At 42.3% G+C, this 27,087-nt stretch overlaps 1 protein-coding gene across 1 annotated transcript in view; it reads left to right on the forward strand.

Annotated features, from left to right (window-relative positions):
• Positions 1-27,087, forward strand: part of ANO10 (anoctamin 10) — a 223,663-nt gene that overhangs the window by 163,484 nt on the left and 33,092 nt on the right. The gene's annotated exons all lie outside the window — the stretch shown is intronic.

The following is a 27,087-nucleotide window of genomic DNA, read 5'->3' on the forward strand; positions in this document are numbered from 1 at the left end:
CTGCATTACTGAGGTTCAGTTTCTGAGGTGCAGGGCAAGTTCTAGGCAGTGTATGTGTATCTTAAATCAAAATCTGAGTATCATGCTCCCCAGTGAGGCACCAGAAGCACTCACAGCAGTGTCAGCAAACCTATTCCCACCACTGATGCTTCGCATTGTGCGGGGTCTGCTGACCAAAGCAGTTTTACAAGAGGAATAAGTAAGAAGGTCAAGTAACCTGGAGCAGGCAGATGTATCACCCCTTGAAGATGATAAGGTTATAAATCTAAAAATCACCAGGTAAGGTAAGTTACTGGAAGCAATAGGAAAACTTGGTAAGGAGGTAGGTTCGAAGGTTTATCTAAAATTATTTCCTTTCATAAGACATAATGGCCATTTGAAAATACTGTTGAAAAAAAAATTTCCATTTACCAAAAAAGCCAAAATAGAAATCCTTTAGGTAATAACTTATAAAAACAATATGGGTAATCTAGGTAAAGAATATTTTTAAAACTCTGCTAGGACCAAAAGATTCAGTCTTGTGAAAATGTGATGCCAGTTCAAATATATAGAAATAAACATTTGAGAATAGCAAGGAGATTTCTGAAAAAGGAGAAAAATGAGGCCTCCAGCTCTGCCAGATATTAAAATGTATTCTGAATAATACAATAGTTATAGTAATTAAATCCATTCTGAATTAGGGAAGAAATAGATCAGTGGAATAGAGCAGAGAGTCTGTAAATGGACCCAAATAAAACTGGGACTTTAGTTTATGGTAAAATTAACACTCTGTGGTAATGGGGAAAAAGGAGGATTGTTTGTTACATGGTCTGATGACAAACAATTATTTGGGAAAAATATTATACTTTATTTTACCTCATTTTTAACGTGCCTCTTGCCACCACCCTCCTGCAAAATTCAGATAGGTAAGAGATATGAAAAGCACAACAATTTAAAGCTTCTATATGACAAAAGAAAAACCCTCAAAAGATAAATTGGAAACTGGGGAAACACTTGCAACATAAGAAAAATGGTTAAGATCTTTAATTCAAGCAGCATTTTGATAAATCCATTAAAAAAGACAAGCCAGAATCAAAGCATAACATAGGAAGAAGTGTTCAACCTCACTCACCATTAAAGAAATGTAAGTTCAAACAGCGAAACATGACATTTTACTCACTCACCCTATTGGCAAATGGTGGTTGATAACCTGTTCCCACTGGGTGTGGGGAAATGGACACTTTTCTATACTTGACAGAATTGTAAATTGGCCCACCCTTTCTAGAAGGCAGTTGAATCAAAATTTAGATTACCCCCAACCAGAATTACTCTTGCTAGGGTGATGGTTGTAACTGCAAAGTGGACCACAGTAATGTTGTCAAAGCATAGAAATGAAGTATAGCAAGAACCCAGACACAACTAAACTCAGTAGGAAACAGTTTAAAATAATTATCATATGATAATGGCTGCACATGAGAACATTCTATGAACCCGCTCTTTAAAAAGATCTCTTTTGTGCCGGTGTGTGTGTCATGTGCATGCATGTGCACAAAGCTGCATGCGTGAGTGTGTATTTGCTATTTTATTAAGTGGAGAGAGCAGGATGCAGAACAAGTTTGAGTTAAATTTTGAAGAAGAGAAGGAATGGACGAGAAATGGGTGAATGCAAACGTGCATTTGTTTTCCCTAGAAGGGCTTCTGGGAAACCCTGAGTAGTAGCTACCTTTGAGGAAAAATGAGGATATCTCTTTTCACATACAGTGTGAATTTTCTGACCGTGCACACGTACTACTTATTTAAGAGCAACAGGAATTCTCTGGGAGGGGGATGATTTGCCATTTGTTACCTTTATGCTTTTCTGCATTTGAAACACTCATATAAGTAAATGAGGAATAAAGTCTTCCCTCATGTTGGTGGTTGGAATAGTTCCTTAAATTCCCTAATGCCATTTTCAGGCTCCCCTGAACGCATTCTTCACACACCCTTCCTCCTTCTTCCTTACTCTTTATACAGATATTCATATGCTTTGGTTTTTCCCTTAGAAAAAAAAATTTAAACATTAGGTGAAATTTTCAGAGTAAAATTTACTTTATATAATAAATATTTTACACACCAAGTTTGAGGGCATGAATCGAATGTGGAAACCCAGAGGTTATCTGAGGCAAAGTGGGATTTGTCCTCAGTGGGCCTCGGGTGAGGTCAGGGTGAGACCAAGGCTGAGGGCAGACTAACCTGAATTTGGCACCCTGCTCAGTATTTCAGAGTACTTGCTCAGCTCCTATTTAAAGGAAAGGCTAAAATCATAGAGGTGAGGGGCAGAACACAGTCTTTCCCCATAGCCAGTTTCCTTAAACTTGTGAGGAGCCCATGGGCACAGACAATTATAAGGTCCTCAATGTTCTGATCCCCAAATTATGTGCATCTTCTTTCCTAAAATGTAGTTGTCGGAAGCCCAGGTGCCCTGTGGTCCCTCCTGGCTGTCCTGTGCCACACCAGCTCTCTTCTACGGTTGTCCTCCCCTGCTTAGCAGGAGGAAGGCACCCCTCACTGTCTTGAACCCTACCCTGTGTCTTGTCCCCAGGGTGAAAGCCTCACAGCTAAGAGAACCTTACAACATTGAGGTGTCAGGCACTATAGGGTGCCTTCTATAAAGGCACCCCAGCCACCCACTTGCCAAAACCAAATCCATCTCCTTAAAAGACACATTTCCAAAATGTTTCCAGGAATGTATGTCCAATAATTGCTTATCAATATGTATGTTATATTTACGTAATTTTTATCATGTATGCCCCAATTATAACTGTAATGACCAGTTGGTCTAGAAGAAAATTTTAAACACTTATAGTGAGACTCAAAGTCACAGGAAATGTTTTTAAGTTTAAAATTTTTATTTTTATTTTTTTATTTTTAAAGATTTTATTTATTTACTCATGAAAGACAGAGAGAGAGAGAGAGAGAGAGGGAGAGAGAGAGAGGCAGAGAAACAGGCAGAGGGAGAAGCAGGCTCCATGCAAGGAGCTCGATGTGGGACTCGATCCCGGGTCTCCAGGATCATGCCCTGGGCTGAAGGCGGCACTGAATCGCTGAGCCACCCAGGCTGCCCTTCTCCTACTTTTTAAATAGGTGATGATGGGATCACACAGATGCAATACCCACCATTCTATGGTATTTCATAGAATTTCTCGGACATCTTTAAAAGAATGGTCTGATAGCTTGTTTTTAGTATTTGTAGTATGCAAATATGCAATATCTATAGTAAGTTTGCAAATACATTTTTACAGTTACTTAATTTATGGTGTGTGGGATGGCAGGTAGCACCCCAAAATTTTAGGAGGTATGGAAGCAAAAACATGTTTTAATTGAATGGCATTGTCTTTGGAAGAATTTTGGTAAATCAAAAAAATTTGGTAAATGCATCGATTGCATTTCTAGTGAGGTTTCATAGATTGGGGCAGGCAACTCCCTGGCCATGTGTACGTACCTGAACTCCATGTCACGGTGAGATCCTGCTTCATGCTACTAAGGCTTTCCTCTCACTCAGGATTTCACGTTGTCATGTATTTGTCTAAAAAGCAAAGGGTCTGTGGTGTGTGATGATGTTGGATATTAACATGTCTTCTCTTACTAAATACATTTACCTGGAAGTCCTGCTGCAGAGCTGTTATATTTGCTTTGAGGGTGCTCATAGGTGTGAATGTTTACTGTGGACATGGCTAAATGATCTCTCAGGTCATCTTAGCTCCTGGCTTCCTCTGTCTTCAGATATGCTCTACCTAACAACAAAGCAAAGCCCTAATTCAAAGGCAGAATTTATTAATACACATCATCATTGAAAAATAAAGAACTAACCAAAATTTTGTCTCATGTTTCATGTTATTTTGTTTGTTTGTTTGTTTGTTTATGAATGAATAAAAGTAAGCTTTATGCCCAACATGGGGCTTGAACCCACCCTGAGATCAAGAGTTGCATGTTCTACTGACTGAGCCAGCCAGGTACCCCTCCCTGTCTCATATTATTTTAAAAGAGGAAAAAAAAAATCCAGGACACTTGGGTGGCTCAGCTGGCTAAACACCTGACACTCGATCTCAGCACAGATCTTGATCTCAGGGTCATGAGTTCAAGCCCCACATTGGGCTCCACAGTGGGCATGGAGCCTACTTAAATAAAAAATAAATAAATAAAAGTTTAAAAGAAGAAGAAAATCTAAAAGATTTGAAGTCTGTTTGGGCTTTTTTCTTCCGAAGACATAGGTGTGATTCTCTGATTAATATCACCTTCTAAGAAAACGTGATTTTGGTGCTGATTTTGCTGTTAAGATTCTGGAGGGACAGAAATGTCCAGCGGGTTTTGACTCATATTTACCAATGCCTTCAAACAGGGCATTCTAGCTTGTCTTGCACTAAAGTTGATTTTAAATCTGTGCATGTGCAGCTCAAATGCATCTGCTCCATGCAGTGGGCTGTAGACAGTGATGAGTGCTGTGCTCAAGGTTTCCGAGGGTCTTGAACTGCAAACCAAGTAAAAGCATTCCTCTCTCCACTACTTTTTTGTTAAAAGTATAATCTAAGAATAACAGGTCCAGAGTAAAAGCTGGATGGAAGAGCCTGTGCCAGATGCCTGTCTCCTGTTCCTTCTTGCTGGTCCATGGCTTAGTTGCATGATTGGCCCTGCTGCTTGGGCCACGCAAGTTTGTGTTGTTGTTAGTCGAAGCAAAGATTTTTTTATTACATTGCCTGTGTCATCTCACTGTCCAGAAGATCCTAGAGATGAAAGGTCAACCACTTAGTACTTTTCAAAAACCCAGATTAACTGACATGTCTTCAGTCTACTTACTGAACTATTAATGACTTTTCTAGGATATAGAATTTTTCTTTAATCTGACATTTAACTATAGGCTTTGTAAATAAGTAGAGCCTCAAATCACTGGGCTATTCCCATGTATCAGAGGCAGAGAGAGCTTCTGCAGGGTCCTCTGGTCAGTTGGTGAGCCCAGGTCAAAATGGAGTTCTTAAAGACAGTTAGAAATAAACCTCATTGGCGCCTAGCCTATCCCCTGAGATTTTCACTGTTTAGTGACCAGAAATTGACAGTAAATCTGTCAATAGAAATTATTACTTATGAATAATTAGTATATTATGTTTAATTTGCATTTGAATCGCTACTTTTCAAGTTCCTATTATATCGACAAAACATTACTGAAAATTTTAGGTCATCAGGCAGTTCTTAAACTGTGCATCTTGAATGTAGAACTTTTGAAAAATACATGTGCCTGGACCCCACACCTGAAGAGTTGGATTCCCTAGATCTAAGGTGGGGCACAGGCACCCTCATTTAAAAAGCCCTTCCTGTTGCTCCAAACTCCTCACCCCTAATCCTCAGTCCCCAGCAAACATAGATCCCGAGCACAGGCAGTTGAGTGCCAAGAACAATTGAAGTCTGGGCCGTAAATGAGGCAGGTAGTCTCTTTGCACTTCAGTGTTCTGTTTTATGAAATGAAAGGCCCAGAAATCTACATTTTTGCACAGCACTATTGTTGTTGTTGTTTAAGATTTCATTTACTCATTTGACAGAGAATGAGAGAGAGAGCATAAGCACACAGAGTGGCAGGCAGAGGCAGAGGGAGAAGCAGCCTCCCTGCTGAGCAGGGACTCAATCCTAGGACTCTAGGACCGTGCCCCAAACTGAAGTCAGATGCTTAATCAACTGAACTACCCAAGTGCCCCCCAGCACTGGTTTTAATGCAGGAGCCCTGGAGCCCATTTGGAGCAGTGCTCTGTTGGTCCACGTTCCTCACAGCTGTGATGGGAGGAGACAGAGGAAAGGAGACGCAGTGAGAGCAGCTCCTTCTTCTGTAGCAGGGGAAAATAAAATTGTTTGCTTAGCAGAGGGCATTTTCAAAGAATTAGGCTTCAGTTGGTGAGACCTTTGCAAAGAATTCTAGATGGTAAATATCATCCTAGAGATGCCCTTTTATTTCTTTTCAAATTGATTTATTCAATACTTGATAATTTTGAGATTTTATTAAAATTAGAAAGGAGTCACTCAGTGTCCTGGAGCACAAGGATACTGCATCTTCAGTACAGTCCCCACTTTCCCTGGCCTCGGGGCAGCCAGCCATCCCAGAGCCAAGCACCTACAGAATCCAGAGTGCTAGGTCCAAACGCAGCTTTTGAGAAAGATAACAGCCTCAGAAATCAGTCAGGAAGAATAAGATAAGGGCTTTAAGAAGACACCACAGTGCTAAGTATAGCCCTCAAGGGCCTCAAATCAGGTGTGGGACCCTTGCCAGGCTGGGCCATCTGGGCTGGGGCCTTCAGTAATGTCTTTGTTTCCTAGGGTTAGGTATATTTAATCCATTTCCAGCATTTACCTCTGAACTTCTCTGAACTTCTCTTCCCTGCATCTGTGCTCTCAGGTTGTGGTAGATAAATAAACATTTTTAAGGGAAAGTTAAAAGTTTCACAGACTGGAACAAAGGTGCTAAAGCATTTGACTATTGGATATATAGTCACAAGCTAGTTTGCCAATATGTGGTTCAGAAGAAAATGAGTCCAGAGAGAGAATTGGCTTCCAAGGAAGCTAGTGGCAGACGGTGCTGGAACCTTAGTTCTTGGGGAGGGATGGTCCATGTTCCAGGGCCCCAAGCCACGTCCCAGCCTGGTAAGCTGTGGTGCTTTGAGACTTGGGATGGCCCCTCTGAGATGACCTCTCCCTTTCTCTTATGCTGTCATCTCCCCAACACAACGAGGCCCTGGGCAGTGGTGCCTACCAATTATGGTCAGAGTGAGACGTTGTGTAGAAGACACAGCATGAAGCTGGCCAGTTCAGGGAGCTGGGCTGGCCAAGGACTACCTTGTACTTGGGTATCCTATATCAGTGGGTGAGCTGGGAAGTGATTTGGGGGAAAATGGTGCCATGATACCAGATCAGGTGGCTAGTGGCAGCTCCACTCTTGGAGCAGTCCCCCCTGTTTTCGTGGCCTGCACACAGCTGGGCAGTAATAAGAGCCAGAGAGGTAGTAAGGCTGGCATGCGGTAGGTGGTCATATGAGCCAGGCATTGCTCTAAGCCTCTGTGTGTGCAGGGACTCCTCTGAGTGGTTCTTGGCCTAGGGTCCCTTAGCCTGTGTGGTTGATTCCTCTCCAGTCCATGCATGCTGCTTCTTCACAGGTGATTACTGCTTGAACGAATACTGGCTCTGTGTGGCCCTTCAGCCCCTCTGTTGTTGCTCTTCCTCTCCTTTCTGGTGTGGCAGGATGCACTGCTCCTGGGTTCCCAAGGACTCTTGCTAATTCATAACTAAACCTACACCCCGTGCCTCCCCTCTGCCCTCAGCATCACACCCCTCACCTTCAAGGGGGAGCACTCCATCGATTGGTGCAGACGACTGTGCAATCCCCTGCTGCACTTGGCCAGGTGGGTCTTTACTCCTGCGTCCCCTCATCTGGCACAGTGCCTGATGCCCAGAACACTCTGAATAAACCTCCACCTCATCAAACTAAGTTTGTTGACTCATACATAGTTCAGAAGCTAATATATTAAGTAAATGACAAGTGATGTCCTTGGACAAGAAAAGAGGAATCTTAAAATAGGTACTCTGACAAAAATGGAAACGGTTAGGTCATATGCCTTTCTGGGATCACTAGGGAAGGGAACGCACTCTGAGGAATTGCATCCGAGCCCTTTAACAGGTCCCCATACCTAGCCTTGATAAAGCCCAAATTCTATTTTTGTCAAAAAGATGGACTGTGGTTGATAGCAATAACAGTCATGGCTCCCAGAAGATGGTAAGATAAGCCCAAATCAAGCCAGATAAAATTCTAAAGTAGTTTTTACTTGTAAAACTCAGACTCTGGAACAGTCCTCTCCTTACCACTGATGTGTACACATCTTTTCCCCCTGCATTTTCTGTTCTCGCTAGAGAAAAAAATGCTGTAAAGTACACCACGTCTTATAGACACTAAAGATGCTTCACTAAAACTCTAGAAAGCCTCTGATCATTTTTGTCTTTCCTAGTAAACAATCCATAGAAATAGTTACTTATCTCATTCCCCTGGTTTTCTAAGCAAAAATTTAAATTTGTGTATCTTAATTATTTTCCCAGATGCAAGAAACATAGCCAAATCAGAACCAGATTTATTTTTACTTGTGGAAATTACTGAATAAGCCATGAAACAGAATAAAATTTAACATTTTCCAAGCCAGCATGTGAGTAAGCCAGAAACAGTGTGGGCAGAAGGGGCTTGGAAGCACAGTTCCGTTCTGTACAGAAGGGCCTCAAGTTCACAATACCATACCATGGGAGTGACACCCTGTGCTTTGGACCGGGATCACATTGGTCATTGAAATGTGTCTGGATTTGTATAGAAAAAAAAGTTCACTTTATAACAAATTAGAGATTTCAGAATGCTTGAAACTTTATATATTTTTTTATTTCTGGCATAATTAACATAGGGTGTTATATGAGTTTCAGGTATACAATATAGTGATTCAGTAATTCTGTACATTACTCTGTGTTCCATCATGAGAATCCCTCTTTCGCTCATCAAAACTATGTATTTTAAGAGGAAGATACTATAAGTTCTAAGAGTTCTAATCTCAGAGTCCATACTAGAGTAATTTTGACTCATATATGAATGTCAGAGCAGGCTTTTCTTTTCCAGGAAAATGCCTGGGCTGTTATGAATGCAGCTATTTACTTTTTTTTAACCATATATTCTAGGATATTAAAGGTTATATTGTTGGCTCACCAAGGTCAAAGATATTTGTGTGTGACCACCAGACTAGAAGTTTCTTAGAGACAGGATTACTCCAGACACAGGATTTATATTTGTTGAATGAGTAAGTCAGTAATTAAATGAACATCACCAGAATCAAAGCCCCATCTCTTTGTGCTTTTCTCTACAACCGAATTCTAGTCTTTTGACTTGGAAATTATCTCCTGCACATTATATTTGGAATTTGGGAAACCATTATTGAGTATTTGCTATGTCAGGAAACCACAGATTTTTTTTTTAACTTTTATTTTTAACTACTAGTAAATTGCTGAAGTAGAAAATACTTAATATAATAAATGGTATTGTTTTCCATTGATTTATACTGCTACAGAACCTCAGGAATATGATGGACTATTATATCATGCAATGAATGTAAACCTGAGAGATTGGGCTGAAAATACAGTGATTGGTAGTTTAGAAAAGTCAGACTTTAAAATAAATCCTTAAGAACAGCACAGATTTGTCTCTGTCTTCTAAGAATAGAATACAGAAAACAAATGTTTGGATTTAGGAACTTTTTGAAATACTGCCTAGATAAAGGAAAATAATTACATTAACAATGGCTCTAAGAATGTAAATAGTAAATTATGGTGAATTCATATATGAGTCAAAAGTAAAATATGGATATTAAAATTCAACAAATATTGAATACATCCTGTGACCAAAGCATAAAAATATAAATTATCAGAAATTCCCTACATCATGTAATTGTCAAATGTTAAAGGAAAAAATTCTCAATCCTGTCCCAAACCCCAACTTTATAGATTAAGGAAAGGATCACTAACTGTGGTTGTTAGCTTCCAAGATGGTCCCCAATGATCCCTGCCTCCCAAGTACTTATATCCTTGTGACATCCCATCCCAATAGGATACTATAGAATGTTGGTATATCTCTTCTGAGTCTAGGTCATAAAATATAAGTAATAAACATGGCTTCTGTCATCTTCTCCCTTTTGAATCATGTGCTCTTGGGAAACTAGCTGCCATGTTGTGAGGACACTCCAAGTTGGAGGGGGTAAAGGAGATCTGACTGCTGGTTGATCTAGGCAGTAGGAAACTCCTCCTCCGTCCTTGGAATGTATGCTCTGCCCACCATTCCCACACTAAAGAGCCATTTCAGGGACACAGCCTTGAGAGAGTTGGTGTTGAGACTGTCTGGACTATCCATGCAACTGAACCCTCTTCAGGTCTCTGTATAAATGTAAGATTCTGGAGGTCAGGTGTGGAGACCTGACCATCCTACTCATCTCTTGGCCACCCAAGACAAGCCTCCCCCATCATCTTCCTTGCTTGTCAAACCTGCCACCTGCCAACCTGGAGTGTCCTGCCTCTTTGGTCTCTCCCTCCTTTCTATGTATGGGGTCAGTTTCAGATTTCACCCAGAGAACCTCAAGGTTGTGAACCAGCACGCAAGCAGCCAATGGAGAGGCCCACATGACTAGAAACGTGACCTACTGCCAACAGCCAAGTGAGTGAGCCATCTTGGAAACAGATTCTGCAGTCGGCAGACATTTTCTCTGAAACATCAGGTAGTAAATGCTAAGGTGTGGAAGCCATACAGTCTCTATCAGAACCACTCAATTCTGCTGTTGTTGTCCAAAGACAGCCATAGGCAATATATAAATGAAAGGAAGAGGATGTATTCAATAGAACTTTATTTATAAACACAGGGAGTGGGCTAGATTTGGCCTCAGGGCCATCATTTGTCATCCCCAGCTCTTAGCCTAGTCAGGCCTCCAGATGCCTGTAGCCCCTGCCTTCCTCCTGACTGCACTTTCACTGGAGGCCCTGAGCCAGAGCCACCTGGCTGCTTCCAAATTCCTCACCAACAGAAAGCATGGAAATAAATGCAGGTGGTTTTAAGCCATGAATTTGAAATTTCAGAGTAATTTGTTAAATGGTAATAGATAACTAATGCACCAGTTATCCAGGAAAAGGAGGCTGGATGAATCAAGTTTGACTATGAGGTGATAATTGTTGAGGCTAAGTGGTAGATAGATACATGGGAATCATTACATTATTCTCTCTACTTTTGTGTAGTAAGTTAAAAGGGGAAAAAAAGGAAAAAGAAAAAAACTGTTAAGTAATTTGTCTAAAACCAGACCATCACAAAATCACAAAGCCTACCCGGCATACCCAGGTCTCTGGCTCTGAAGTCCTGTGTTCTCTTGGCTTCCCCTTCCTGCATAAATAGCAAGCAGTAAAGATTTAACTATTTGCCTAAGCTTTCCAATTCTTTACAACCTTACTAACTCCAACTTAAACATGCAAGATAGTTCTTTGGACTTTGATACTATTGTTCTTGTTAAGCCATCCTGGAGGCCTTTCTACTTCTTTATACCTCTTTATGCTATGGACTATAGAATTAGTCATTCCTAGGGGTTGGAGCATTGCTCAGAAATCTGCAGAGTCCTACCTCACTGTGGTCTGGAATACAGCAGTGCTTGCTGTTACATTCTTACTGAGCACTGCTTTCACCAGAGCACTTACGAATCCATTAAGCTTAATTAATTCTTACACAGCCTATGAGGATCAGCCTGACAGGTTTCACTGTTGGATTTTATAGATGAGAAGACAGAGACTCTGAAAGTTAAAATGGTCAGACAGAGGCAGTCAGGTCCAGAATCTGGCTCCTGGCCCAATGTTCTTCCTTCCTTCCTATACTACCTCTTTCATGCTTAAGAAAGATTTGGTTTTGGCCCAGGTCATGATCTCAGGGTCATGGGATCGAGCCCGTCGTTGGGTTATGCACTCACTGGGGAGTCTGCTTGAGATTCTCCTCTTTCCCTCTGCCCCTCCCACTGCATTCTCTCTCTCTTTCTCTCTCTTTCTCTATCCCTCTAAAACAATAAACAAATCTTTTTGAAAAAAAAAAAGAAACAGAATTTGATATTAAATAAAATACAATTCACCATATAAAAATAGCTACCACAGTAGTTGGTACATAGTATGTTTTAAAACAGTGAGTTAAACTTTCCTTTAAAATCCCTTTGAGGGCAGCCTGGGTGGCTCAGAGGTTTAGCACCGCCTTCAGCCCAGGGTGTGATCCTGGAGACCTGGGATCGAGTCCCATGTCAGGCTCCCTGCATGGAGCCTGCTTCTCCCTCTCCCTGTGTCTCTGCCCCCCTCTCCCTCTCTCTCTCTGTCCCTCATGAATAAATAAATAAAACCTTTTTAAAAAATAAAATAAAATCCCTTTGAAATCGGAAATCACCCTGAAAGAGTTTTAATTGGTGATATAAATAATGTGTTGATTGGTAGGTACATGAAATGGATATTTGAAATAACTTGCCTTTTGATCCCTTACATTGACCACATGTACTCACCTCCCCCAGAGTAGTTGATGAGTTGGATTCAGAGAATGGGTCTCAATTATTCTGCTCCTGTAGTTCCCCAGGAGAACCATGGAATATGATTTCGTGTTGGATTTTGAACACCTCGTGCATTTTACCAGATGTCCTTGGCAATGCCATTTACAAGCAAGATGAAATGATGTGTATAGGTGAAGAAAATGGTGGGAGAACAAAGAACGAAATACCAGGCCTGGTGAAATGTCCTGGATTATGAAATTCAATTCCAAAGTAGATCACCTTCCGTTTTCTTTTTCCTTCCAAAAACCCGTTTAATTTTGTATTAGAAAATGATTTTTTTTCTCATAAACTTTTGAGTTTTTATTTTATTTTTGTATTGGAGGCTGACCTTTCAGATCAAGTGTCCACCAGGTAACTGTGTTATCAGGGCTATAACTTTAAATTCTTGATCTCTCTTACAAGCCAATTTGGAATAAAATCTCTTATTTGTAAATGGATCTCAAGATTTCTCTCCAGTTTTTCATTCAGGTTGCTTAAAGCAGTGTTTGTGTGGGTAGATTTGCAGTCTCTTTTGTTTGAATTGTCATTCAAAAAAATGAGAGACATACTTTTTAATTTTCAAGTCTGGTTTTAGTCACAGGCACAAGAGAAAATGATCTGCCAAGTGTCTGGGAAACACAGCACCAATGCCTCTCCTTTCACATGTGATAAATATTGTTTTGATTAGAAGCAGAATAAAGCCAGGTTGCTTTTTTTTACTTCTTGGACTAATGAATTCACTTTTTTTTTTTTAAAGTAAGTTGTAGAAAACAATTTCCAAAACATCAGTCTGGGTTATTCAAACTTTATTCAGGATAGCTGTGCACAAATCATTTCTGTGAAAATGATGTGTGATTCAACAGTTACCATCAGAGAAATTCGCTAAGGAATTGTCATCTTTATGTCTGTACCCAAACATTGGCGTTTAGTGAAGCACTTTGGTTCTCTAAGGATGTAAAATGGGGCAGGAACAGGATGGATGGTTTGCATGTTCCCGGTGTTAAGATGATGGCTTTTGGAGTCAGGTATATCCCAGCTTCACTACTAAGTAAACTTCCTCTGTGAAATGAGTATAATGACAGGAATAATCACGCGGGGTGAGTCAGTAGTCAGTTCCAGGCCGGTAACTGATTCTGAGCCTATAGCTTTCCCACCATTTCCCACCATAGAGCAGATGGGTATAAATACAACAGAATTCTCTGTTGGGTGCAACGAAGAACTTGACCATTGGGAGATAAAATACTCCTTTGCAATACTCCATCCTTGGAGGTCTTACAGAAGAAAAGGAACTCCTACTTTGGAGATTTACCTACTTTCAGGCAATGAACTGCCTCAGATCCCCTCCAGCCTGTGATTCCTTAAAAATAGTTATTATGAAGCTGTATTTTAGCCCCGAACAGGTCATCTTGAAAGGCTAATCAACCAGAACTAACTTTGATTTCAAATAAATTTCTGGAAATGAAAACTGGTGTCAAGTCCCCTTCAAAAATTACGATGGGGCTCTGTTGGATAGTTCTTCTTGGGCTCACACTCGCTCATTCAGTGGCAGAATTCACAAGTGGTGGATCTGAAACAAATTAGAGCATAGTCTCTAGTAGGGATAGTGGCAAGAGTTCACGCTAGAATGGAGCTCTGCTGTTGGATTCTGTAGAATCTGTGTGCGTGTGTCAGTTGCACTTTTCTTATATATCCTCCTCCCCACTCCCCATCAACATTTCTTCCTTCTTTTTAAATATTTTTCGAAAAAGGAAAAGGCCTGCATGCCCAGAATGTTAGTTCTTTGAATTTTATGTTATCCAAACACCCTTCTTTTTAACCTTCGATCTTTGTGCCTGGGTTGCTCTTTACTGTTTCTCTTTCTCTCCCTCTTTTGCTTCACTTCCTTTCAGCAAATTATCCCACTTTCTCTTCTTTGCAGATGCTCATGCACCCCTCTGTTTTTTCTTGCTGTCTCTGCCTTCCAATCTTCAGAGCACTGGGGTCTCAGACCCTCCCCTGGGATGGCCATAAGCCTTAGGGTCTGTGGTCTAGGCCAGCATTCCTACTTGGGAGGCTGTGTTAAGGATGACTGCCCTGGTGAAGGCAGCCCTCTCTTTGTGAGGGGGTAAGGGGCTTCCAGGCCCTCCCATCTCAGCCCCATGTGGGCTGGTACACGGCAGGTGAGGTGAGAATGGACCTCATTCAGACCCTGCTGTCAGTGATGCAGTCCTAGCAGCAGCTTAACTTGCTGTCCCCTGTAGAAAACAGTCCTCCTCTGTTGAAGGTCAACTCATGACTAACTCACCATACCGGATGGCAGACCAGGGACTGTCTCAACCAGTACCAAGAAGTGCATGCACTCTAGGGAAGAGAACACTTCTCCAGAGGCCTCTCTACAGAGTGAGGCTGAGAAAAAGTACAAAGTAGGGTCGGAGAAACAGGAAACAAAAGGCTGAGCCACTGAGAGCTCTAACAGAAGGTCCTTCCTGCCAGATCCTAAATGCAAGCTTTGTTCATGGCTCTGCTATAGGAAAGCTTTTGCTTCAGATCATAGTGCACATAATTTTTATTGTTCCAGCAAGGCAGGGAATAAAGATAATTGTTTGCCATTTGTATGGTCTCTTTCATTTGATCAAAAAAAGCATGCTCTAACTATAATGGAGAGGCCCTAAGGTCTAGACAGCACTAGCTTTCAGATGAGCTGCTGACTCCAGTGCTGGAGAGCCTTTCTGGATTGGGGACAGTGAGTACAGAAAGTGGGTGATGCTCCCAAGAAGCCGGTTTACTGCCAGCATACTGGCTGTGTCCTGGGCCGTCACCAGTGTGATGCTTGGGATGGTGGAGACCAGCCAGGCATATTTTTTTTTTAATTTATTTTAGAGAGCACATGCATGTGTGCAGGGGAGGGGCCGAGGGAGAGGAAGAGCAAGAGAAACAGATTCCCTGCTCAGCTTGGAACCTGACACAGGGCCAACAGGGTCATCTTATGACACTGAGACCATGACCTGAGCCAAAACTAAGAGTCAGATGTTGAACCGACTGAGTACCCAGGTGCCCCTAGACCACCAGGCATCTTGACACTCCTTTCTTTGCCTCCTTTTCTGCATTCTCTTAAAACAATCTGCATCAGCATCTCTGATCTGCCACCAGTCTAAAGCTCCATGTCACCCAGCAACCCCCTTGGCTTCCTTAGATCCCCTATGAAACCATGAGCCTTTAGTTGAAGGTGGTTACATGGAAATGACTTGTTACTATTGTGGGAAAGTGAAGTGGGTTTGATTTTCGTTTACATTTGGTTATAGGACCTGGCTGTTTTTCATCCCTAGCTTCAGGAATCCATTGCACATTAGCTTGTGGCAGTCCTGATACCCCTGTTATTTGGAATTATTTGTTAAAAATACATACCTACATACCTGCATGCAGAGGTCTTTGCTCTCTGGAACTCGGGCCTATCCTGGCTACAGACACGGGGTGTCCAAATCAAACATACTAGCTGTCGGGAGAAAAAAATGAATTTCTTGTGGGTTAATTATGTATTAACACAGTGGCAGTCTCAGGGAGAAATGGTTGGTTAGCACATAGCTAATCCCCTGGAAGTTAATTTTTCTGGGAAACAATAACTCCAAGATGCAGTCATTCCTGATCTCCAAATTCAGACTGAGGCATCTTTAAATGGTCCTCCATTAGACTTGAAACCATCTGCTTGTTTGCAGCGAAGGTATAAATTTTCCACTGTTCAAAGCACTGTGATGATGGCATCACTCCAGAGAGAGAAGCAGCACCAACGGGGCTGTGCGGAAGCGCTCTTGCCAGCCTACTCTGCAAGGCACTTCAAGTTCATTTCCATTGATTCCATTAGGGAACAGAGGGCCAAAGAAACAGATAATGTCTTTTCAAAATTACCGCCCCTTCTCTAATACTCTCCTGGTCTTCCAGAGGATTCTGCCTCTGGTCTTCCAGAGGATTCACTCACTCTGCCATTTATTTGCATTTGGTCTCTCACAGCTGTAAAACCATTGTCAAAATCAGGATCTGCTTTTGATGGAGTACAAACAAAATGGGAAGGCAAGTTTCTAGGACAGGAAAGCCCCTGGACTAAAGGCAGTATTAAGTGTGGCCCTAGAGTGGGCTGTGCCTCTCTTTGCATGTTAATGTAGATTCCAGGGAAGTGGAAGCACTTTAGTCATACCGTCCAGGGTTCTGAAACTACCTCCCTACAGTGTTGCTACCTCCAAGTAGATGGGAGAATCTGAACACTTGTTGTCCACGGCTATAAACATAATCGTTGAGGTCATAATTTGGTTTCAGGGCACACATACGAAAATGTACATACACCAGCTGAAGGACCTTGTCATGCTGATGTTCTGGAACTTTTCATACAGGTAAACTGTGAGAAGGGTGTTAGCTTCTGTTTGCCACGTTACCAGAACAGCATCATCTTTTTTTTTTCTTTTAATTTGATTTATTCTTGAAAGACACAGAGATAGAGGCAGAGACATAAGCAGAAGGAGAAGCAGTCCCTAATGTGGGACTTGATCCTAGGACCCTGGGATCATAACCTGAGCTGAAGGCAGATGTTTAACTGCTGAGCCACCCAGGTGCCCCAGAACAGCATTTGAGAGTTATCAGAGAAAAGTTATTCAGACTACTTGGAGTCAAAGTCTGCACCTGGAAATGTTCACAGAAAGCCTCTCTTTTCACAAATATAGCACTGTTGTATTCAAAGTATATTTTCTCATGCAACTAAATATAGTAGGCGATCATGGATTTTGATTTTCTGAGTGTTCAGCTAGATGAGGTAAGTAGGACATGGGCTTAGTAACATTACCTTCTGGCCAATTATATAAATGGCACCCTGCTTGAAAAGGCACACTGGTTCCCAGAGCACATCAGAGTAGTTTACTATGCTGTAAGCTTGGAACATCATCTTCTTCTTTTTTTTTTTTTTTTAAGAAAATATAAATAGAGAAAGACTCACAATATTGTAGTCATAAAAAGTTCCATTACAATCTAGGTAATGGAATCCAAATACTCTGGTCCTGCAGAATCAGATATGAGCCCAGCGAGAAGAGTTTAATATTTTTTAAATAAAATTTTTAAATGACAATAATAGGATATATTTAAAATTACCTAGAGGGGAGATCCCTGGGTGGCTCAGCAGTTTAGTGCCTGCCATCTGCCCAGGGCATGATCCTGGAGTCCCGGGATCAAGTCCCGCATCGGGCTCCCTGCATGGAGCCTGCTTCTCCCTTTGCCTGTGTCTCTGCCTCTCTCTTTCTCTGTCTTTCGTGAATAAATAAATAATCTTAAAAAAAAATAAAATGACCTAGAGGAAAAGTCTTTTTGCAACAACTTCTTAGTAAAATACAGTTATAAACAATTTTGTGCACCATTCTTATTCCCTTTGTTTTACCTTCCTCTCAGCTTCTGTTAAATATAGTAGATTTTTGTGAGGGAAAAACTAAATGATCTCATGTAATAGATTTTATTGTTCATTTTCAAAGCAATGAGCATGGTAGAAACCATCCCAGCTTCCCATTTAACATAAATGAAGGACTCAAATCACTCCTTCCTCCTTCTTAGTTTCCCTTCTAAAGGATGGATCTTTGGAAATAATATGCTGCAAAAAGAGAGAATAATATTCCAATGTAATATAAAAAGTAAACTCCCCTTAAAACAGAGACATTGAACCTTTATAGAGCTTTTTTTTAATCCAGTATTTTGGTAACATATTAACCCAAGCATGAAATACAAATTAGATGGGTTAGTTGGTCTTTATCTTACTTACTCATAATTTAGAAATGTCATATACACATGCTTTTGAATGTTTTTTGTTGTTTTAATGATTCTTTTATTGTATAATAAAATTAACTGGTAAAATTCACTCCTGTTCCCTGCGGTAATTAGTGATAAGTAACACAGACTGCATTTTATAATATCTGGGAAGGACGATTCTGAAAGATACAGATGCTCGGCTATAAAGGAAGTGAGAATAGTATGTACTTCCTTTCTTTCCCAGATGTTGTGGCTTTACAGACTCCTCCACTTCCATTCCTGTTCAATGGAAGCAGGATCTTTGGGCAGCAGTAGTGGTGATGTAGGGGTTCAGATCACCTCCACAGGCACTGTTGAATGGTGCACAGTGAGGGCACCTTGAAAGCAAGAAAAGATTCATGGACAGATCTTATTACTTGTCAGAAATATCTAGAGCTACAAAGCTTTTACACTAATCTCAGGACCTAGAATGTAAAGATACAAAGCCATGGGGAGAGTGACCCAGTGCTGGCCTTGGGGCGGGGTGCCCACTGCAAGCTACGCCTTCCATACATTCACTCAGCAAACATTGTATGCACCTTCTGTGCATCTACTAGAACATAGGGCGATATAAAAGGAGCACATTTGGAAGTGATACATATTTGGTGAAATTGTAAGTGCTGATTATAATTCTTCAGTTGCCAAACTCTTAAATTATACCTTTGAATTCCTCAAAGGAGCAAGCACTAAGTTGAAAATCAAACCCATTTTCAAAATCACACTATATCCTGCTGGTTTCCCTTATGTCTCTATTTTCTTTTGGTACTTTAAAAAGCACAGAAATTATCATTCTACAGTGTACAGTAGTATAGCTTAAGCCTCTAAGATATAATTAATAGATGAACTATGTTAATAAATCATGTTTAGATGAACTGAGATTCTTCTTTTACATCATCTGAGGATTCTCTATGACCAAGAACTGCTCATTAAGGTGACAGGCCGTGTTTGTAGGTTTCCATTGCTAGGCTTAGAAATTCAGGTCCTTAACTTGTCATCATAAATGATATCAGTCCTCATGTAGTGAAACATTGCTGAGGAACCGGTGAAGGGGCCTCACTCTCTCTTCCAGGACAGCTCCTGCAGCCCCTGACTGTCCCTTCCTCTGTCCCATCCACTTGCCCTTCTGCTACCACAGTTCACTCTTCCGATTCCAAATGTAACTTTGTGGTATGCTCCTGCTAAAATCCTTCAGTCCACATTCCAGAGCAACCCCGGCCCCTCACCATGGCTGTTTCCAGCTTCATCTCCCTGCCCAGCCCTTCCCCCCAGCCACATGGAAGTGACAAGCTTCCTAGGTCACCTCAGGTGGTTTTGCCTCTGCACATTCTCCTCACTCTGCTGGCTCCCTTCTTTCTGTCCAATTCACCTTCCTGGAAATGTTCTCCTGCTCTCTTAGGACTCCTTGGGTCACCACCTGTGGTGGTGTTTTACCAACCTGTGTCCTGCAGTAGTACCTCACTTGTGGTAGATGTGAGTGAAAGAGTGGCCTTGTACCCCTTGCCTGCTGATTCCATATTTTCACATGTCTGCACCTTCCCAAAGAAGGTGGAAGCTGCAGCGCTGCTTGAGGCAGCAGCGTTAATCTGGCGGAGGATCCTTAGAGACATGCGCTGTGCCTGGGAGCCCAAGAACTGCAGGGAGGAAAACATAGTTGCGATTAGAACACCCCAAGTTGTTGGCAGTCTCCTTTAGGTCAAGGGACCCTACCCAGCGTTCTAGGATTTATGAGTCTGGGGCATGGATTCCAGTCTGTCCTCTAGCATGGAGAAGCCATGTGAGCTTGGGCTTGCTTCAGTGCCCTCAGTGCTGAACTTGAGGACCTGGGCCAGGCCATCCCTGAGGAGCTTTCATCTCAGTAGGGCAGCTCTTCCCAGGAGGACTCAGCATGCACACTGCAGGGTGGGGCAGCCCACTGGGCAGCTCCCCTAGTGTTCAGATGACAGTCATATGATCAAATGGCACCGTCATGTAAAATGTCTCATTCCCAAAGATAGGCAGATTTGGAATGTTGTAAGTGGAATTTAGTGCTCACTTCATCTTTTTTGCTAGAGAGTTGCTAACTAATTTTACCTTTCTAAAAGGATACAGTACATCTCTGTGAGTAACAGGATATAAAGAAGCAGTTGGCTTTGGGGAGAGACTTCCAGCACTGACTTTCGAGTGCATTCTGCATATTTTGACTATCGTGAATTGGATGCCCCATGATTTATATTGTGAGCCACTCAGTGTCCTGAGTAGCCTGTGTTCCCATCAGCCATGATATGTGTTTAAGACAGCTCTCCAGGTGCTGATAACTTACCAGCATTACAATGGGACTGTTGTTTCAAAATTAGCAATAAACAGGTGATGGTGGCTCCTTTTTTGCCTCTAAGATTTCAGCATTGGCTCAAAACGTTTAAAAAATTGCCTCTAGGGGATCCCTGGGTGGCTCAGCATTTTAGCACCTGCCTTTGGCCCAGGGCGCAATCCTGGAGTCCCAAGATCGAGTCCCATGTTGGGCTCCCAGCATGGAGCCTGCTTCTCCCTCCTGTGTCTCTGCCTCTCTCTCTCTCTCTCTCTCTGTCTATCATAAATAATCTTTTAAAAAATTTTTGCCTCTAAAAATATGGTCCTGATCATTTTTAACTGAATACTCCAAAATTTTGAAAATGAGTTGAATGTGGTGAGTGAAAGCATTTGCACATGGCCTGCTTTGGGTGTTTCCATTACGTTTCTGAGCAGTGAAGGCTCCCACTCAGCACAGACCACTGGGAGCCTGCTCCAGACACTGCATAGGAGGCCAGGCCAACCCCAGGGGAGCAGGAGTCCTGCGTCACCCCTCCCACAGGGGCAGGTGCTCTCTGGAGGCCCTTCAGGAGGTGCCAGAAGATGGCCCTGAATGGTTGCCATGGCAGATGAGATCCTTTCTGCTCCCCTGAGAACTGTGTTTCTATAACTGTGAGTTGTGTTCATGTTTATCACAGTAACGATCTGTGGTTAGCCTGCTTCTGTGCCGATGGGGCCCTTCCATAAGGTGATGATTTCTCTATTTCCTCCTTTTCTAACCCTTGCAAGAGGAGCTGAAATAACTATTCCACCTTAACTATGGTGCCACTTAGAAGAAATTAGAACAAAATCGTTTTTCTCCTCAGGCCCAAAGAAGTGGGTAATTACCTTTGACAAAGTAGCTGATGATAATCTAACAATATTAGATAAATTTGTTGATAATTAGATAATAATAACTATACATTCTAGGTTAAAATTCTAGTTCCCTGGAAAAAAAATATACAGATTAAAAAGTGTTAAGGAGTAATTTGTCAGTTTCCCACAAATTAACTAAGCTTTGAATCTTCATAAAGTTACAACACAGTAGGTTCATAGAGGTTCACTGGGTCAAAGTGACCATTCCTGGGTGACATCTTGGGTCAAAGCAGACATTCTCACATCCCATCTGGCCTCCTCCCTGCGAACTGCTCTAGGAGTCCACAGATGCAATACCCAGTTTACCCCAGGACTCCTCCAGGTGTTTAGAGTTCACCAAAGGATAGAATTTCATAAAAATTAGAACTATCAAAATCCTGAAAAACCAGGATCAGTTTGTCAGAAGAGCTAAGCATCACAGAGGAATTTAGATTTGCTTAATATTGTGAGGATGAGTTGGATCAGTTTGCAGATGAAAATTGTAGCACACATTTAAAACATTTTTTAAATCTTCATTTATTTGGGGCACCTGGCTGGCTCAGTAGGTTAAGCATTTGCCTTTAGCTCAGATTGTGATCTCAGGGTCCTCGGATTGAGCCCCACGTATGGGGCAGCCTACTTCCTCAGAGTCAGTCAGCAGTGAAGAGTCTCTCTGCTTTAGTCCCTATCTTCAGGAATAGCCTATACCTTTTTTAAAGGGATGTTGATTTATTATTAAGTCCAGCTTCCTAAGGATAATCTCTCTTTTAGCTAACTCTTTTTTTTTTTTTTTAAGATTTGCTGGAGTTTTTTATTTTTTAAAGAGAGAGGGAGAAAGACTAGTAAGCAGGCTCCACGCCCAACATGGGGCTCTACTTCACGACTGTACAGTCTGACCTGAGCTGAAATCAAGACCTGGATGCTTAACCAGCTGAGCCACCCAAGCGCCCCTCTTTTGGTTAACTTAAAGTCACTTCGTTGACTACATCTACAGAGTCATCTCGCCTTTGCATATAATGCACTCTTATCACAAGAGTGACATCCCATCGTCTTCGTTATATTCTGTTGATTAGAAGCGAGTTCCAGTTCCCACTCATTCTAGGGAAGGGGATTGTCCAAGGCATGAAACTAGGAGATGGGCATCGCTGGGGGTGAACCCTGGGACATACCTTAGGGTTCCACCACAGGCACTCAGCAAATACTTATTAAATTGAAGGATCCTTTTATAAGCCAATGGTTTAGAGTGCAGAACACATGTTTTAAGAGGGAACGGGTAATCATTTGTAGCTAAGTTTATAGGTGAACTAAGCCTATGTCACAAAGTGTAGCTAATCTAAAATATCAGTATGCAGTTTACCTTGTGCTTAGAATAAGATCAGGGTGTGTGCGGTACTGGAGAAATACTTCTTCCCATCTTCTGGGGAATGGGGTACTCCCATCTGTCTGCACCTCACCACCCCCATGCCAGGCCTGTTTGGGGAGAGGCCACATCTGCTGCTCCCTTTCCACCACGGCTGGAGCAGCCCAGCCCTCTTGTGCTGCCCTCAGCACCTTGCTGCCACACCCACACAGGCTCAGCCTGGACCCCAACTCCCCAGGCACCCAGGTGGCCTTTCTTCTGCTCCTCTAGCCAAACCATACCCCTTCATAAGGCTCATCTTGCTAGGTATCAGACTGAGCACTTGGTGAAGAGGAAGACTAACCTTCATGGGCTCTTGATGGATGTCTGATAGATGCTGAATGTCACTGTATTTTTCTTCAAAATTCAGAATATCTTGTGGCCCTCCTGTGAGTTCACTGCAGTACTCTGTGTTCAGTTTAAGAATTGTCTCTACCTGGTGTAGGCTTCCACCTGCATTGAGTACTCCCTGTACTGCAACACTGCAAGGCCCAGTGTTTAGGGCAGGGGCAGCAGCAGAGGAAGAAGTATGCCAACTAGCTTGAAGCCTGAGCAGGATGAAGGAGAGGCTTGGCAGACCTGTTGGGGGAGGAGGACAGAGGAGGAATGTTCAATCCTGGGTTGGTGCAGAAAGTGGCAGCTTGCTTCAAGACAAAACATATGTCAGCTGTGGCATGATGTTTCCTGATAAAGAGTCCTCATTTGTCTGTCACTAGCCTGTGGATGAGGTCTTGTTTAATCTACTGATTTCTTGTAGAGCATTTGCTTCCCTTTTGAGACAACAGTTGTGTAATTATCCTCAGTGAGAACATGGAGGTGTGTTTTTAGATGAGCTTGAAGAGAAGGCATGTCCTTCCTCGGCACTGACCCTGGGGCTGGCTTGTAGTTCCCTGTGGAGCTGGCGGGGCCCTAGGTGTAAGGCAGCTGTGGGATGGAGAGCAAAGGTGGAAGGCATGCCCTCATGTAGGAGCAAGAGAAATCAGCACCCCAGCACCCTGGGAACCAGTTCACGCTGGAGCCCTGTAAGGCCAACACTGTCACTGACATGACTTTATGACGTTTTAACACACACAAAGTAGTACTGAGTGTTATTAGGTGTAACACATCTGGGGGAGGAGAACCACATGGGAATGATGAGGAGCAAACCAGGGAAGTATTATTCTGGTGGGGAGGAGGGTGGAAGATGAGATTCAGAGGAGCTGCCAAGGTGGAATCCGTTGTATAAGCAAGATCAATACATCCCTCCCTCCCTCCCTCATTTTATTTATTTGAGAGAGAGAGAAAGAAAGTATATGCACAAGCCCAGGGGGAGCAGCAGAGGCAGAGCAAGAAGCAGGCTCCCTGCTGAGCAAGTCCTGATGTGGGGCTCGAACCCAGGACCCTGGGATCATGACCAGAGCTGAAGGCAGATACTTAACCCACTGAGCCACCCAGGTGCCCCACAAGGTCCATTTCTTTTTCTTTTTTTTATTTATTTATAATAGTCACAGAGAAAGAGAGAGAGGCAGAGACACAGGCGGAGGAAGAAGCAGGCTCCATGCACCGGGAGCCCGATGTGGGATTTGATCCGGGGTCTCCAGGATCGCGCCCTGGGCCAAAGGCAGGCGCCAAACCGCTGCGCCACCCCGGGATCCCCAAGGTCCATTTCTTAAAGAAGCTGGGTGGTGAGGCAGTTATTCTTTCCAACTCCATGTGTTTGTGAAATAGTTTATAATTTTGAATAGGAAGAATAACACTTTATTATAGATTTATGAGAATTAAATTTTTTGTGTTTATTTGCTTTATGGAAAACCAGCAGGTGTGCCAGGGGGTCCATCTATTGTTTACTGAGTTTACAGCCACTGAGCTGAGGGGAAAAGCCTACTGGGGGATATTTTAGGCTCTTGTGTGCCCAAACCAGCCTTTGCCCACAGCCCCTGCTTTCTTCTGGGGCATAGGGACCCCTTCTTAGAGTCTGTGCAATTGAAAGGTAGCAGTATCCATGCCCAGCACTTACTCCAGAATAAGCATCAGCTGAACCTATATCCACAAATGTGATGGCTTCTGGATCCTTCAAAGGATAAAAGGGGAGGGTTAGGAAATATGGGGATATGTTTGTACTTATACCTATTATGCTATTACTGTACATTTTTATATCTATGCAAAGGACTCCATTCTGTAATTAGAACAAAAAAAGCAATCATGTAGAATTGTTCCAATTTCAATTCATTAATTTCTCCAACCTGAAAATAGTCTGGGATTTTTTATAACATTCCTTTTTGCCTGAAACAAATTGAACCATGAAACTACTGGTCTGTGAAATGATTGAACAAATTAAAAATGTGTGTAAGTAGCCAGATCAAAATTAACAGGAGAGTCTAACAGCATAAACAGAGCTCATTAACAAAAGAAATAAGTCTTTAAGTTCATTGAGACAGGCATATTTTGTGTTTGTTTTACCACCCCCTCCCCTTTTTAAAAGGTAATATATCTTTACCCAGAATGATTTCCTAACAAGACTTGAGTTGAGAAGGAAATGTGAAATTTGGAGTTTTTTAATTTGTTATTGAAGATGAAACTATGTTCTCCTTCAGATCAGGAATGATTGTATGATGGAGTGTGTCTGATAATGGTTCCTTCGTAAATGCTGTGGCCAGCCTATCTTAGGATAAAATATTATGGAAACTAAAACAAGCAGTATAAGAGGCCAAGATTATTGATACTTTTAAGGACCCAGTCCCCCCAAATCCTCTCAATATAGTTTTTTAAAACAGTGCTCTAGGGGCACATGGGTGGCTCAGTTGGTTAAACATCTGCCTCCAGCTTAGGTCTTGATCTCAGGGTCCTGGGATCAAGCCCCATGTCCAGCACAAGGGGGAGTCTACTTCTCCTCATCCTGCCACCTGCCCCCGTCATGCTCCCTCTCTCTCAAATAAATAAAATCTTAAAAAAAAAAAACTAGTACTCTTAATTGCTGACTAGAGAGTAGAACTATATATACATGTATATTTTTCTTCCAGAAATACAGATAGAGGCATATTCAAGTCTGTGAAAGATAATTAAGGAAAACAAAAAGGTTTTGTCATGATGACTGTGGGCTTGATTCTTGACAAAGTAGGTCCTGCTGAACCAGTGGATCTGGTTCTGCACCTCTGCTCTTTGCCCAGCCATGCCCAGGCCCACTTCTTCCCTTACACAGAGCCAGCAGAGCTTTTTAAAGATGTGGGGGAATGAGGTCACAGCCAGCCAGCCAGCTTTCTGTATGCAGTGTCCCTGGCTAGCCTGGTGATCTCTCTAGTTTGGCTTTCTGACTCTGGGGTGACCTAGCGGATCTTCTGTGGGCAAGTGAATCCACACATCCTCAACACTCATCACCGTCTAATAGGACTTACCGCTTACTTCTGCCTCCTCCAAAAGCCTTATTTAAACAAAAGGAAAAATATAAGAACATAAATCCATTAAAAAGATTGGAAAAGAAAAAAGCATACTAGCAGCTAACCAGAAAGATTGGAGAATTTCTGTAAAATAGAAAGTAGAAAAGACAGGTTGGGGATGCCTGGGTGACTCATGGTTGAACATCTGCCTTTGGCTCAGGGTGTGATCCCGGGGTGCTAGGATTGAGCCCCACATTGGGCTCTCCATAGGGAGCCTGCCTCTCCCGCCGCCTGTGTCTCTGCCTCTCTATCTCTGTGTATCTTACGAATGAATGGATAAAATCTTTAAAAAAAAAAAAAAAAAAAAAGAAAGAAAAAAAGGTTGACCAAGAACTGGAGCAGAGATGTTGCAGCCCCATTAGACATAGCCAACTGCTGGCTGGTGAGAGCAGCCCCAAGCTGGAGGGCAATCCAGAGAGAAAGGAAACAGGAGTAGATGGGTTCAGGCAGCTCTGTCAAGGGAGCGGCACGTCTCCAGTGGGAGAAAATAAGCGGGAGGAGCTTTGGAACTGTGACAGGGGTCTATGTTACTCTGGACCTCCAGGACCCATAGGGAGGGGATACAAGGAATGCATGGTATCCCAGGATGGGAAATGCTTTCTTCATGTGGCTCCTCCTGAGACTTGCACATCACCTACCTGTTTCCTACACACACCCTAAAGTAAAACAGGCTCATTGGTGTATGCATACACAGAACCTACCCAGAGCCTCTCCTCCCCATCCAGAGGGAGGACAGGGTGGAGATAGATGGCACAGGAAGAAAGAAAACTGCTGGAAGGTGCCCATTCTTCTCACCTAGTCTTTGGTGGAGTAGATCACCAAGGATCACACAGTCCTTTCAAAAGTGTGAAGAAACTACCCAAAAGCATTAGATATTTGAAGAAAATCAATACTGTGACAAAGACACCAGGATATACTGCTGGTTTTTAACAGACACAAATCTGGAGCAGTAGAGAAAGGGTAGTCTTTTTAACATGGTATGGGAACAATTGGATATCCATATGCAAATATAATCCCCAAAAAAACAAAAAATGAACTTGGACCCAAGCTTCATACCAAAAAGGCTTGTAAACCTAAACAGAAAACCTAAAATTATAAATCTTCTAGAAAAAGAAAGATAAAATCTTTGTAACTTGCATTAAGCAAAGATTTCTTAGATACAGCCTCTGAAGCACAGTCTATAAAAGAACAAATCGATAAATGGCACTTCATCAAAACT

This window comes from Vulpes lagopus, chromosome 19 (assembly GCF_018345385.1).
Source record: "Vulpes lagopus strain Blue_001 chromosome 19, ASM1834538v1, whole genome shotgun sequence".
NCBI lineage: Eukaryota > Metazoa > Chordata > Mammalia > Carnivora > Canidae > Vulpes > Vulpes lagopus.